Genomic DNA, 15,145 nt, shown 5'->3' with positions numbered 1-15,145 from the left:
TGCTTCTTTCTTCACCCTCTTACCTCTTTTAGTACCGCTCTTGCCTCTTTCTGCCTCCCTCTTCCATCTATCTGTACCTTTCCTGCCTGTTTCTTCAGGTCTATTGCCTCTTTCTACACTTTACTTGCTCTTTCTGCACCTCTCTTACTTTTTTCTGCACTTCTCTTGCTTCTTTCGGCACCTCTCTTGCCTCTTTCTGCACCTCTTCTTCCTCTTGCTGCAGTTCTCATGCCTCTTTCTGCACCTCTTTTGCTTCTTTCTGTATTGCTTCTTTCTGCACTTATTTTGCTTCTTTCTGCACCTCTCTTGCCTCTTTCTGAATCTCTCCTTCCTCTTACTGCAGTTCTCGTGCCTCTTTCTGTACCTCTTTTGCATACTTCTGTACTTCTGTTGCTTCTTTTTGAATACCTCTTGCCTCTTTCTGCACCTCTGATGGTTCTTTCTGCACTGCTCTTGCTTCCTTCTGTACCTCTCTTGCAAATTTCTGCACCCCTCGTGCCTATTTCTGCACCCCTCTTCCCTCTTTCTGCACATCTCTTGCCTCTATCTGCATCTCTTTTCTTTCTTTTTGCACCTATTTTTGCTGTTTCTCCAACTATCTTGCCTCTATTTGAACCTCTGTTGCTTCTTTCTGAACTTTCCTTGCCTCTTTCTATATCCCTCTTGCCTCTTTCTGCTCCTCCGTTGGGTTCTTTCTGCATTTCTCTTGCTTTTTTCTGCATCTCTCTTGCCTCTTACCATACCACTCTTACCTTTTTCTGTACCCCTCTTTCTGTGCCCCTCCTGCCTGTTTCTGCTACTCTCTTGCCTTTTTCTGCAGTTCTCTTGCCTCTTTCTGCACCTCACTTGCTTCTTTCTGCACCACTCTTGCTTTTTTATGCACCTCTCTTGTTTCTTTCTGCAATTTTCTTGTGCCTTTCACTTGTCTTGCTTCTTTCTATACCTCTGTTGCTTCTTTCAGCACTTCTCTTGCCTCTTTCTCCACTTCTCTTGCTTGTTCCTGTACCTTTCTTTCCTCTTTCTGCACCAATGCTGCCTCTTTCTGCACCCCTCTTCCCTTTTTCTGCTCCTCAGTTGCTTTTTTCTACACTTCTCTTGCTTCTTTCTGCATCGCTCTTGCTTCTTTCTGCACCCCTCTTGCCTCTTTCTGCACCTTTCTTCCCTCTATGTGCACCTCTCTTGCCTCTTTCTGCACCTCTCTTTCCTCTTTCCGCACCTCACCTGCCTATTTCTGCACCTCTGTTGCCTCTTTCTGCACTTCTCTTGTCTCATTCTGCATGTCTGTTGCTTTTTTTCTGAATTCCTCTCGCTTCTACCTTTTTGTAAACAAATGTTCAGAGTATGCTCTTTGACACACAGACATTCAAGTATTTGTATGTTTATTTTTATGTAACCCATCACTAGGTAAAAGCAGAGACACCCACATGCATACCTTCACAAACTTGGTCAGACTCACAACAGTGATATGGCTAGTTTTGCTGTTTTACATTTGGTCGGCGTAACTTTCTAAGCAGTCGATGAATAGTGAACATTCAAGGTAAAAGTGAGGTTTAAGACATCTTGGGAGAAGGATTAGTGATTAGGCTACTTTGTATGAGTCTGTGGAAAGGTACAGTTGAATTAGGCTTCTTTCTGCACCTCTGTTGCTTCTTTCTGCACCTCTCTTTCTTCTTTCAGCTCTTCTCTTACTTCTTTCTATGCCTTTCTTCCTCGTTCTGTACATGCCCTATCTATATAGGCATAGTTAGAAATTTCCACTGAAAAAATCAGAGGTTTCAGGGATGTTATAGATAGGAATTAGTATTTAAAAAACCTTATAAATTCACTGAAAAAAACACAGGTTTCAGGGACGTTATATTTAAGAATTATCATTTAAAATCCCTTAGATATGCACTGAAAAAAACACAGGTTTCAGGGACGTTATAGTTAGGCTGACATTTGACTCATACAAAAGCAGAGAAATTCAGCCGTTATAGTTAGCTGAGCTAAATAAATATAACTGAGTTTATTGTTTATTTTGCACTGGCTACAGGCGGGCACAAAGCCATGGATCTATTATTGGTTGATTAGAGTACTTATTTATATTTATATTGGCTACCATTGCATCTTAAAGTGACCATGCATCGTATTGGAAGGATGCTGAAACGATTGCACTGTACTGCGACTCTATTGGATGACATTTAACCAGTCCAATTTGTTTCCTGGTTCCGATGTAATTGCAACCAATCACTAAGGAGTGTTAAAATCACTGCCAGACCTATTGGATCATTGTCCTTATGCCTGTTTTCTACAGCTTTTTGAGCCTTTAAGTAACGTGTTCACACAATTTTATCATTAAGTGCTTCTGATAGATGTGGTTATGATTTCCAGGGAGAATTAAATGGTGTAGATCATCGAAGGATTCCCAGCATGACAGTCACCAAGATGCGCACACCTCTCAGGATTATTTTAGCTGTTTCAAGTGTGAATTAAGTTTTGTGGTTTGTTGAGGAATTCCCAGCCCAGCTATCGCTGTAATGCACACACCTATCAGACTTCCAGGCTTTAGTGACAACGGTGACTACTTTTATTATTTTGAGCAATTTTTGTAACTGCTGTGGTACTTCTCTTGTGCTGCTTTATTCATCGTAATTGCATTTAGTTCTATATCTGGGATTGTGCCCCTCCCCCTTTTCTTCCTGTCCCCGGGGAACCACCCATGGATTGGAAAGTATGGAAACCTGTTTTTCTGGAATGTGTGGAGGTATTAGAGGGGGAAGAATGTGAACCTGAATGAAAACTTGCTCTATTAAAACATTGTATATGCGGGATGGATTTAAAGGGATTTAGGAATTTGCCAGCTCTAGTTAATACTGGTATTATCAATGCTTTTCGATATGCATCTAAACAGCTGTGTTTAAGGTATGGTATGAAAACTAATAATGTCAGGGACAAGTTTATTTTTTATTTTAGGAAACAACACACTAATGAATCCATTGAGTATCATGTTTTGGTACTTAGATCTCTTGCTGTTACTTGCGATTTTGAGCATATTTCTTATGAACAACTTCTAAGAGATAAAATGTTGATGAGAAATAATAATAAGAAGATTCATGAGAGATTATGGACCATCTCTGACATGTCTCTGAATGCTGTTATTGGTATTGCGAAGGAAATTGAGCACTCTGAGACATTTTTACAAGAAATAAGGGGCAATGAAAAGAATTAGGCGAATATTGTTCCAATATGGTGATAAAGTAAAGAGATCATATCTACTGAATAACAAGGTTACACAAAAAATGAAGGAAAGTACAGGGGGTTGAGAAAGGATGGTAGAAGAAGTATTACCTTTTGCTATAGATGTGGCTGCAGTAGACACTTAGGTAATACAAAAGTGTGCCCAGCAGTTGACAACATTTGTGCCAGATATAGCAAGAAAGGGCATTTTAGCAGGGTAAGTAGATCAGATCCTAGGAGAGTGAATATGGTGCAAGGTTACCAAAATGGTGAAATTTTATATGACGAACAGGATATCAATACTGTTTTGAACATTTATGGGAAGGAAAGCCATACAAAATTTCCATCATGTGAAATCAAAATTGATGGAGTGGGATTGCTTGTGTTGGTAGACTCTTGTGATTGGTACACCATTATTTCACATGATATTATTAATGAAAATTGACCTAATAAAAGGTTATTTACTCCATATGTTGCACCTGGTGGGTATACCAGCAAGAACATTGATTTGATAGGGTATTTTGGGCCAATGTGGATTTTTCTGGTTGTCGCACTTTTGGAAAGATGAATGTGGCCAGCAATGGGCAATCTCTTTTAGGTTGGCCTCATCAAGAAGAAATGGGGACCAAATTAGATCCCAGAGCTGACCCTCCTATACATGTCATTGGATCTTCTAAAACCAAAAGTGATGATGTTTCGAATTTTATTCACAATTTAAAATCACAATCCCGTAATGTATTTAGTGACCAGTTGGGAGAATACCAAGGGTTTAAACATCGAGTAAAATTGTGCAAGAATGCCATTCCTGTTTGCTACAGGGTTAGAAATGTGGCATTATCATACAGAAACAAACTTAAGGACATATTACATGATCTTTGCGACAGGATCATCATTGAACCTGTTGAATCATCACCATGGGTATCTCCGGTTGTGATTTGGTCAAACCTTCTGGAAAACTGAGATTATGTGCTGAATTGCACAGTCTTAACAGTGCCAATCGGGTGAACACTCATCCTCTTCCAAATTTGCATGAAATTGTCACCGCCATAGCAGGGGCACAAGTGTTTTCTTGTATTGATCTGGCTAGTGCTTACCACAAAGTCATCCTGGATGAGGACTCAAAATATTTTACTTCTTTTATAACGCCTGAAGAATTATTTAGATTTTGTTGCATGCCATTTAGCCTTGCTAGTGTGGCTTCATGGATGGACTGACAGGCGCAGTAGTATTTCAGGATGACATATGGGTTTTAGGTAAAGATGCAGAAGAGCACAACCATAATTTAAAAAGTGTGTTAGCAGCCTTATCATCAACGGGTCTTACATTACGGGTTGACAAGTGTAGATTTGAGAAATGAAGTGGAATATTTAGGTCATAAAATCAGAGGTAAGGGCATTAAACCCAAATGAAACCATGTGGATAGCATTATCAATGCTGCTGTTCCTAGCTCTAAAGAGCAGTTAGTAGCATTTATTAAACTAACATTATTTTATCCAAAATGCATTCCTAATTAAGCATCTAAAGTGGACTTGTTCAGATGTTCATTGAAAAAGAACACAACATTTTCATGGACTGTAGATATGACTGCAGCTTTTAAGGTCTTGAAGGAGTTTGTGGTGATTGCACCTTGTTTGAAAACATTTGTTGTTGGAAAGCAATGCGTGGTAATAGTGGGTGCCAGCAACAGTGGTTTGGGAGGTGTGCTAATGCAAAGAGACAATGGTAAGGAATGGATTGTTGCCCATGAACCGAGAGCATTGCAGGATACAGAGAAGAATTATTCTGTGATAGAAAGGGAGTTTTTGTGCTCTGTCTGTGGTGCAGAACGCTTTAGGACCTTTTTATGGGGTACTAAGATTGCCTTTCCTTCCGCTGGGTAGAGGTATACCAGACTAGAAGGAGTGACAATCTCACTGTAGCAAAATTGTTGTTAAGGGAGTTGGTTCACGATTTCGGCATGCTTGTTTATTTTTTATCAAATATTAGTACCGATTTAAAAATAATGTAATGGAGCTGCTCTACCTTGCACTTGTGATTCACCAGAAATTCCAATGCATTTTTAGACCCGAAACATCAGGAGTGGTAGAACTGATTAAAGGGACATTGAAATTTAGATTGGCCAAAGTATGCACCATCACTTCACTCGAATTACTAGATGCAATTAATGTTGTCTTGATGAGTCTCAGATGCACACACGCAAAAGAACAGGACTCATCTTCACCCAAGAGGTGTTTATGAGGTGAGCCATGAGGTTTCCTTTTGCACCTACAGCTGCACTTGTAAACATCACAGATTCCATTGCTCAGGAGTAATGCAGAACACTGGCTGATGTTCTGCCTTCTATCAGGTAGATTTTGCAACCCCACCTGCAGAGCAGTGACAGTGCCATGATGCCAATCCCAGAAACTGGTTCCTGGTGAACAACATGTGTTCAATATTTGTCTGGAGCCTCATTCGAAGGGTCCTCACCACGGGGTACTTGTGGCCAACAATGTTGTGAAATATGTTGGATTGCTGCAGTGGATTGATGCGTTGTACACAAAGAGTGTGAGACAAGCTGAAGTAGAAGTGGTGACAAAAGCCAGATCTCAATCAGATTTGTGTATCTCGAAGTAGAAGAATCTCAAAGTGAATCTCTGCAAGACGGGTACCAGGAGGCCCAGACTGATCAAACCCTAGAGCTACAGGGCAAGATTAAGTTGAAGATACTCAAGGGGGGCGTGGCTGTATTGAACTACATGAGAGCTGCATAGATGCCACTGAACAGCGAGTGCAAGACCTAGAGGATGCCCAACCTGCAACCATGAAGAGACTTGAACGTGTCAAACGTCTCCTTAAGGCGGTTGCCTCCAAGGTGGAAGATTTGGAGGCACAGTCATGCGGGAATAATATTTGTATAGACGGTGTGGCAGAATCTACCAATACTGGCCCCATTAAATACCTAAGTGTTGAGAGGCTCTTTGCAGATCTATTTTGCTGAAATGCTTTTTCATGCAATCTTCACGGTGGAGCGAGCCCACAGATCACTTGCCCTGAGACTGGCACCTGGCACACCTCCATGTTTGATAATTCCCAAACTCCTCAACCACCATGAGCAGGAAAACAATTCTTTGACTTACCTGCCACAAGGGCACTGTCCAGCATCAAAGCATGACTCTTGCATTCTTCCAAGACTTTACTCCTTTAGTACAGGAGGCCTGCCATAAATTCATAGGCCTTAACCCCTTGTATGCCCATGACGAGCTGGACTCGTCATGGGACACAGTGCTCCTGTGCCCATGACAAGTCCAGCTCATCATGGAACATCCCCTGGGGAATCCCTCTGGTGCGGGCACCAGAGGGATTCCCTTTTTACCAAAATAGCCTCGGGAGCTGCTCCCGAGGCCACCCCCCTGGTTTCCCTGAAATGACGATCAGCGTGCATGTCGCGCTGACGTCATTTCAATGAAACCGAAACTGAAATGAGCCAAGAGGATCATTTCAGTTTCCCTTTCTACGTGCTCAGGGGGCTATCTCAGCCCCTTGAGCACACAGAAAGGGAGAAGTATCGTTGGAAAGGGGAAAACCTCCACTTTCCAGTGGATCCCTGCTTGGGGATCATCACAGGAGGGCGATCCCTAAGCACGGATCCACCCACTAGATACCAGGGAGGGGGGAACGGCCCCTTGGGCAAGGGCCTTTGCTCCCCCAATGTTATTTGGCACAATTTATTCTTTTTGCCCGCCCTGGGGGGCAGATGGGTGCAGTAGCCCCCAATCTGCCCCCCGGGGGGCAAAAAGCCCACTAGACACCAGGGATTTTTAAATACATTTAAAATAAGGGTGGAGTGGCCCAGAATGGGCATGTCCATGCCCCCCCCCAATCATTACAGTCTTTCTGCCCCCCCTCCGGGGGGCAGATGGGGCATTGGCCCTAATCTACCACTTCGGGGGGCAGAGAGCCCACTAAACACCAGGGATTTGTATTTTGAAGTTTTTTTTAGGGTGGGGGCTGCCCAAAATGGGCATGCCAATGCCCCCACCCACTCACCACCATTACAACCTTTCTGACCCCCCCTGGGGGGCAGCTGGGGTATTGGACCCAATCTTTCCCCTTCAGGGGGAGAAAAGCCCACTAAACACCAGGGATTTTTTTTAGAAAGTAAAAATAAGGGTGGGGGCTGCCCAAACCGGGCATGCACATGCCCCCACCCCCGCAATCATTACAGTCAGTCAAAATACTTTTATTCAATTTTTGGTAAAATCATAAAAAGACATACATTTCATACACATTAAAATGCAATAATACATTTACAAAGATAACTTCAAGTACATTGGTTTTTAAAAATGGTAAAAAACATTTTCAAGAGTTTTTAGAATTACATTCCATAAAAACAATTAATGAGGGGATTTGTGCAAAAAGGATCTAGCTGTACATATCCCCAAATTGGAGCACCATACATAGCAATAGGGATACATTTAGTGCTATAAACCTTCAAAAGGGCCTCCATTGGCCTAGCCCCAAACCTTTTTGAAAAGGCCATAAGGGCCGCCGCTGACCTGACCACTTATAGGCTTTTTGCCCTAACCTGTGGGCCCCACGATCCCCTCTCATCAAAGAGCACCCCCAGGTCGGGGAAAGTAGCCGTTCTAGAGACCACTTGACCCTTACACCTAAAGGTTTTTGGCTTCCCTTTGCGCCTATGGGCTCCAACCACCATCGTGTGAGATTTGCCTGCATTGACCTTCATGTCCAAGTCGTCCATGAAGGCACCAAATGTGCGCAACAAGCTCTGCAGGCCATTGCCGGTGCGGGCTATGAGGACTGCGCCATCCGCGTATAGGAGAGCAGGGATCTTAGCTTCTCCTACACGCGGGACGTCCCCCTCTGCCTCCTCCAGGTAGCTCCCCAGACCATTAATGTATATGGTGAACAGTAAAGGGGCTAATATGCAGCCCTGCCGTACCCCACACATGGACTTGAATGGTGGACTGCATCTTCCCTCCCTGGTGACCCTGACCATGGCGGACAAGTCCTGGTGAAGAGAGGCCATGAACCTAACTAGGGCCCATCTAGCCCGATCCTCAATAGGGTGTCCCACAACTTCGACCTGTTCACCAAGTCGAAGGCCGAGGAGAGGTCCATAAACGCTAGGAATAAGGACCCCTCCTTGCCCACTGTGTACTTGGCGATCAGGAGGTGCAAATTGGAGCACTGCTCCATTGTCCCCCTCTTCTCCCTAAACCCGTATTGGATGTTAGCTAGCCCACCACAGTTCTCCATACTCTCCCTTACCTTGGTTAGCAGGACTCTGCCTAGGATCTTAATGGCAGAGTCCAAGAGGGATATAGGCCTATAACAACCAGGATCATCACAGTGGCCTTTCTTGAAGATAGGGACGATGATGGAAGTGGCCCAAGTGGTTGGAAGGGAATTACCAGTAGCTGCGTTGAATACATTTGTCAGGACTTCTGCCCACAGACATGGGGAGTGTTTATAAAAATCGCCCGGCACCCAATCGGGACCTGGTGCTTTATTCTTCGTGGTTTAGTGAATGGCTTTTTCCACCACACCCTTATTGAAACTCATAGGGGTCGTCTCGAGGAGAGCAGGCAAGCTTAAAGTGCAGTCCGCGGGCACTCCCTCCTATACTGCGCTAAAGTGGCTAATCCATTTTTCGTCCGAAATGACACAGTCCATATCTGTATTGGTCGATTCGGGAAAAAAGGGCTGGTTTAATATGGACCAAAATTGTCTGCTGTCCCTCAGTAGTAGATTCTCCCAAGCTGTCTTCTTGATTTCCTCTCTCCTAGTTTTGAGGGCCAACCTATATAGCTTCCTCTGGGAGGCAATGTTCTTTTTATCCCTCTGTATGTGCTTGAGTGCCAGCATCAAGGATTTGTGTGCTTTGGAGCAGTTTGAGTCAAACCAACGGCGATGCTTACAGGCTCCTGCCCTCATGCTGGCTGTGAGATCAAGCGAGATTTGACTGCAAATTGCTTCAAAAGCCCCCGTTAATTCCTGGACCGGGGCCATAGTATTTTGACAGACCTCTAAATGTCCTTTGATTTTGGGTAAAATTTCTACATAAAAAGTGTCAGGCATCACACTCGACCACTTTAACCTTCTCCCCTGATCCACTGGGCGTAATGAGGAGCGTGCCTCTGGTGCACAGGGCTTAGGCCCCATGTACTGCCCCCAGGCCACCTCCAATACTACAGGGTTATGGTCACTATGTGCGGAGACCATTGTATAGTACGAGATTACCCTGTTCAGAATCCCTGGGGACATGAATATATAGTCGATAATGGACCCCGGAAGTGAGCCTTTATAGGTATGAGTTCTAGGTTTTCCTTCAGGGGAGTTAGGTTCGTAAAGGTTATGGTTGGCCAACAGGTCTTCTAACTCTTCTCCAACCGGAGAGTGTTCAAAGTGTGGGCCCGCTAGCCCTGCGTGCCCCTCATTGTAACTTGTGCCGCAAAGGTCTTTGCACGGGTGAATATTAAAATCCCCCAAAAGGATAAATTCATGGTTAAGACGTGTATTTTGACTGACAGAGGATAAAAAGGAATCTAATATAGCTATGCTATTGTTTCCGGAGTCCTTATTCCTAGAATTATAAAAATTGATGTAAAAAGTGCTCTTGGTAGGGGAAACTGACCGTTCGACTATTAGTATATTTGGGGAGGGGTTATTAACCAAATTCAGGGACCCTTTGAGATTTAAGGAAAAAAAAGTTATGAGACCTCCCATAGCTCTGCCCGCTCTGCTTGGGGAGCGGCAATGACAAAACTAGTGAAACCATCCAACCAAAATCTGTCTGCAGTATCCCATGTCTCTTGGAGGGCAATGACTTCATACCTAGAAACCAGACCCACCCAATCCTCATCCGTTACTTTGGTTTTAATACCTGCCATGTTCCAACTAAGGAGTTTGCACGCCGTGGCCTCCTCCCGATCGAGGGGTCCCGTTAGGGGGGTCTGCACATGAGCTAATGGTCAATCAATGCCCTCCATGCCCTCCACACCTGATAGGGGTGCAAAACGGTTGCTGGTGACTAGCCCACTACCCGCTACTGCACCATCCGCCACCTGGGTATGGAATGGTGATAAGGCGACCTCTGCCCTCTGGACACAAGATTGAAGGGGACCCCCAGTGCTGCCCCCCCTCGGTAGTTGGTTCAATGTTGGGCCCATGAAAAATGACGGTATCCGGGGTAGACTCTCTCGGGGGGTGGAAGAAACCCAAGGGGACAGGTCTCACATGGTCCTTTACTGCTATGGCTGAACCGTCCCAAAAAAGTTTGTCTGCCACATTGGCCCTGTTGAAATTTATAACCACACAATCCCCCGGAGTAGACTTAGGTTGTTCTCCTACCCAACCCACCCTCCTTGCGAAGATAAGCGAGCCTGAGATGTCCTTCCCACTGCATGAGTCAGCACACCAAGTCTTCGCTTTGGATAAAAGGGCGGTGGTGGGTTCCCTCTCACCCTCGTTAAGCGGTGGCACCCCTATAAACACTGCAACCAAGGGAGCGGCTGCCGGTGGTAAGCTTAGGTTAAACTTGCCCAGTAGTGGTTTCCTGCATAGTGGAGTGGTAGAATGCATCAGTGGGGGAGGAATGGATGTGTTACCTTCCAGGCATATGGAGGGAGCGCCAGGAGGGTACTGCCCACCAGAAACTGTACCATCGCCCCTCTGCACGGGGACTGAAGGGCTTAAGCTTGCCCCTTCTGTCTTACCAAGACCTTGGGACACTGGGCACTTCTTGAGCATCTCAACAGGCAAAGGAAAGGATTTAATAATTTTGTCCAACAGTGAGCATTTCTTAAGAAGACCAGACAAGCATGTGATCAGTGTGTCGACAATATCCTTTGCTATCCCAACTAGCATTGGCTCGATTCTGGCCATGAAAAGGGCCTCCAGTTGATCGCCAAGAGGGTCACGGGTGCGATAGATGGCAATACGTTGTTTTTTTTCCCCCTAATCCGCTTCAGAGGTTGGGCGGCCGGCTGAGGACACTGCACTGGGTCATCAGCAGAGGTACTGGGGTGATCAATGTAGCCGAGGGGGTAGGGTTAGTTATGATGGTCACCACAGGTTCCAGGGGTATGGGGGGAACATCACTCGATGAGCCCAAAATGCTAGTGCATGGAGCCTCAGTAGGAGGAGACTCTACCAAGCAAGGGCTGTCAAACCCAGTTCATGTTCAGCATTCGCAATTTCTTCGGTAAGAGCCCCCACCTCAGATGATAAATATGACAGTATTGACTTAGAATGTCTAGGCATTTTGGCATTTTTCCCCTCCTCCTCACAGTTGGATGCTTTCTTGCGCTTACCCATTGGTGGTAGTTGTTAGGGGGGTGGCCCTGCCCCGCCTCCTTCTGCCTTGGACTGCCAAAGACTGCCCCGCCCTTGTCCCAGGCTTCTCCCGGGCAGCTCCCGCGCGCGACTCGCGAGGCGAGTGAGGGACGGGGATTATGAAGCGCCTCCGGGCGCGCTGCTGAGGTGTGCGGTGTGCGCCGTCCTCGGGTCTGCTGGGAAATGTAGTTCCAGGCTGGGAACTACCGCCGTTGCCCTCACGGCACTCTCGGTCTGCCTGCCGTTCCCCTCACGGCGCTGATGGCTGTACGCTGCCCCTGCCAAGGACCAAGCAGGTCAGTTAGGTCTCCCCCGAGCCTCGTCAGGGACGTGGGTTATGAAGTGCCTCCTGGCGCGCTGCTGAGGTGTGCGGTGTGCGCCGTCCCCGGGGCTGCTGGGAAATGTAGTTCCCGGCTGGGAACTACCGCCGATGCCCTCACGGCACTCTCGATCTGCCTGCCGTTCCCATCACGATGCTGATGGCTGTATGCTGCCCCTGCCAAGGACAAAGCAGGTCAGTCAGTTCTCCCCTGAGCCTCGTCAGGGACACGGGTTATGGGTCATTACAGTCGTTCTGCCCCCCCTGGGGGCAGATGGGGCATTGGCCCCTAATCTGCCCCTTCGGGGGGCAGAAAGGCGACTAAACACCAGGGTTTTGTTTTTTGAATTATTTTTTAGGGTGGGGGCTGTCCAAAACGGGCATGCCAATGCCCCCACCCACCCCCCAACATTACAGCCTTTTTGCCTTCCCTGGGAGCTTGAAGGGGGCAATAACCCCCAATCTGCCCCCCGGAGGGGGGGCAGAAAACCCACTTGACGCCAGAGATTTTTGGGGGAGCAAATATTTTTAGGGTGGGGGCTGCCGAAATGGGCACGCCAATGCCCCCACCACCATTACGGCCTTTCTGCCCCCCTGGGGCACAGATAGGGCATTGGCCCCTAATTTGCCCCTTCGGAGGGGGCAGAAAGCCCACTTGACACCAGTGATTATTTGGGGGCAAATTTGAATTAGGGTGGGGGCTGCCCAAAACTGGCATTCCCATGCCCCCACTTCCTCCCCCAAACTAGGAACTAGGCCGACCCACGCAAGTGAGGCACCATTTTTCTCGGAAGACTTTAGGGAACGCGGGTTGGAAGTAAATTTGTGGATCCACGCAGATTCCAGAACTTCCCACCACAGAAATGTGCGGAAAATGTGTTTTTTTGGACAATTATTTAGGTTTGCAAGGGATTCTGGGTAGCAGAACCTGGTGGGAGGCAGTCAAGTCACCCCATCCTGGATTCCCATGGGTGTCTAGTTTTAAAAAATGTAAGGGGTTTGCTAGGTTTCCCTAGGTGCCGGCAGAGCTAGGGTACAAAAAGTACAGGTAGGCACTTTGCAAAAAAGGGTAATTTTTCACTGCGAAATTGAGGTGTGAACATGTTCCGTTTTGCGCCGTTCCCTGTCACAGGCACTAGGCCCACCCACACAAGTGAGGTACCATTTTTCTCAAAAGACTTTGGGAAACGCGGGGTGAAAGGAAATTTGTGGATCCCCGCAGATTCCAGTACTTTCCACCACAGAAATGTAGGGAAAATGTGTTTTTTTTGGACAATTTTTTAGGTTTGCAAGGGATTCTGGGTAACAGAACCTAGTGGGAGGGAGTCAAGTCACCCCATCCTGGATTCCCCTCGGCGTCTTCTTTTAAAAAATGTAATGGTTTGCTAGGTTTCCCTTGGTGCCGGTAGAGCTAGGGTACAAAAACTAGAGCTAGGCACTTTGCGAAAAAAGGGTCATTTTTCACTGCGAGATTGAGGTGTGACCAAGTTGCGTTTTGTGCCGTTTCCTGTCGCAGGCACTAGGTCGACCCACACAAGTGAGGTACCGTTTTTCTCATAACACTTTTGGAAACGCAGGATGGGTAGAAATGTGTGGATCCACGCACATTCCAACACTTTCCACCACAGAAATGTGGCTTTTTTGACAATTTTTTAGGTTTGCAAGGGATTCTGGGTAACAGAACCTGGTGGCAGGCAGTCAAGTCACCCCATCCTGGATTCCCCTGGGTGTATAGTTTTCAAAATTGTATAGGTTTTCTAGGTTTCCCTTTATGCCAGCAGAGCTAGCGTTCAAAAACGACAGCTACACACTTCGCAAAAAAGGGTAAATTTTCATTGTGAAAATGTGGTGTGTTCACGTTGGGTTTTGAGCCCTTTCCGGTCATGGACTCTATGCCTACCTACAAAAGTGAGGTACCATTTTTATCGGGAGACTTAGGGTAATTCAGATTTGAAAAGCAACTGTTAGTACCTAATGAGTTTTGATGCATTTCTGCCTTCCAAATGAAAGACATTGTGTAAAAACGAAGTCATTTTGAAAAATGACGAATAATTCTAATGCTAGTATGAGTATTCCCAATTTTGAAAATGTGCAAATATGTACTGTTTCTAAACTCTATATTTTGTACCCATTTCATAAATACATAGGTGTCTTTCATACCAATTTTTCCATGTATACATTTTCACACAATAATTGCTATATACCCGGTACATAACAAAAAGCCATTGCAAATTGCTACTCAGTTTTTGACTCTGGGTTTGTCTAGTTCTTGGTGAACCTACAAGTCCTATATATCCCCACAACCAGGAAGCTCCAGCAAATGTAACAGTATATTGCTTTTAAAGCGCTGTCATAATTACAAGAAGTTACAGGTGAAAACTTTGCAACAAAAGGCTGTTTCTTTCAACTAATTTTCTTTTTTTTTCAATATTTAACTATTAGTTTCCATAAACAAATCGTGATGGATCTACACAAATGACCCCTTTGAGAATGTAGAATTTTGTCTGCTTTTTTAAAATGTATAGCTTTCAAGGATCCATTTGTTTCATACTCATTTTTACTATGAACTGGAAGGAGGTTGAAAGCTCTAAAAATAGCAAAAATAGGCTATGTCCAAGAAAAATGCCAAAACTGTGTAGAAAATGTTGGATTTATGACAAAAGACTGTCATTTCCTAAAAGCTGGGAAAATGGTGATTTCAGCCCCACAAACCCTTTTTTGATAGCATTTGCAGGGAAAAACCCAGACGCTTTCCTTTGTAGCCCATTTTTCCAATTCTTCACCAAAAAAACAAAATGTTGCTGTATTTTGGCTCATTTCTGTGAGCTCTCTAAGGGAATCCACAACCCCTGAGTACCTTTAGAATCCCCATGATGTTGGAAGAAAAGGACGCTAATTTGGCGTGGATACCTTATGTGGTCAAAAAGTTACAGGGGCCTCAGCGCGCACTACCCCCAATAGCCAAAAAAAGGAATGGCACAGGAGGGGGAAAAGGCCTGGCAGCGAAGGGGTTAAACGCACACTACAGAAAGCAAATGTTCATAATGCTATGCTGTACCCGGCACGACTTCACGTTTAGATAAATGGAAAATCCCATGTTTTTGATTTGCCAGCTGAGACCACCATTTTCTGAAAACAACATCAAACCAGACTTGACTCCCATGCGAACGGTAGAATGGTCGCATCCTCTCAATTAGACTCGGCGGACTCGTAAGGTTTCTATTGGGCTGTTATCCCCTAAACACAATCAACTGTACTCCCAGTCCTCCT

Source organism: Lissotriton vulgaris, chromosome 8 (assembly GCF_964263255.1).
Source record: "Lissotriton vulgaris chromosome 8, aLisVul1.2, whole genome shotgun sequence".
NCBI lineage: Eukaryota > Metazoa > Chordata > Amphibia > Caudata > Salamandridae > Lissotriton > Lissotriton vulgaris.
Note: the sequence above shows the minus strand (reverse complement) of the source record.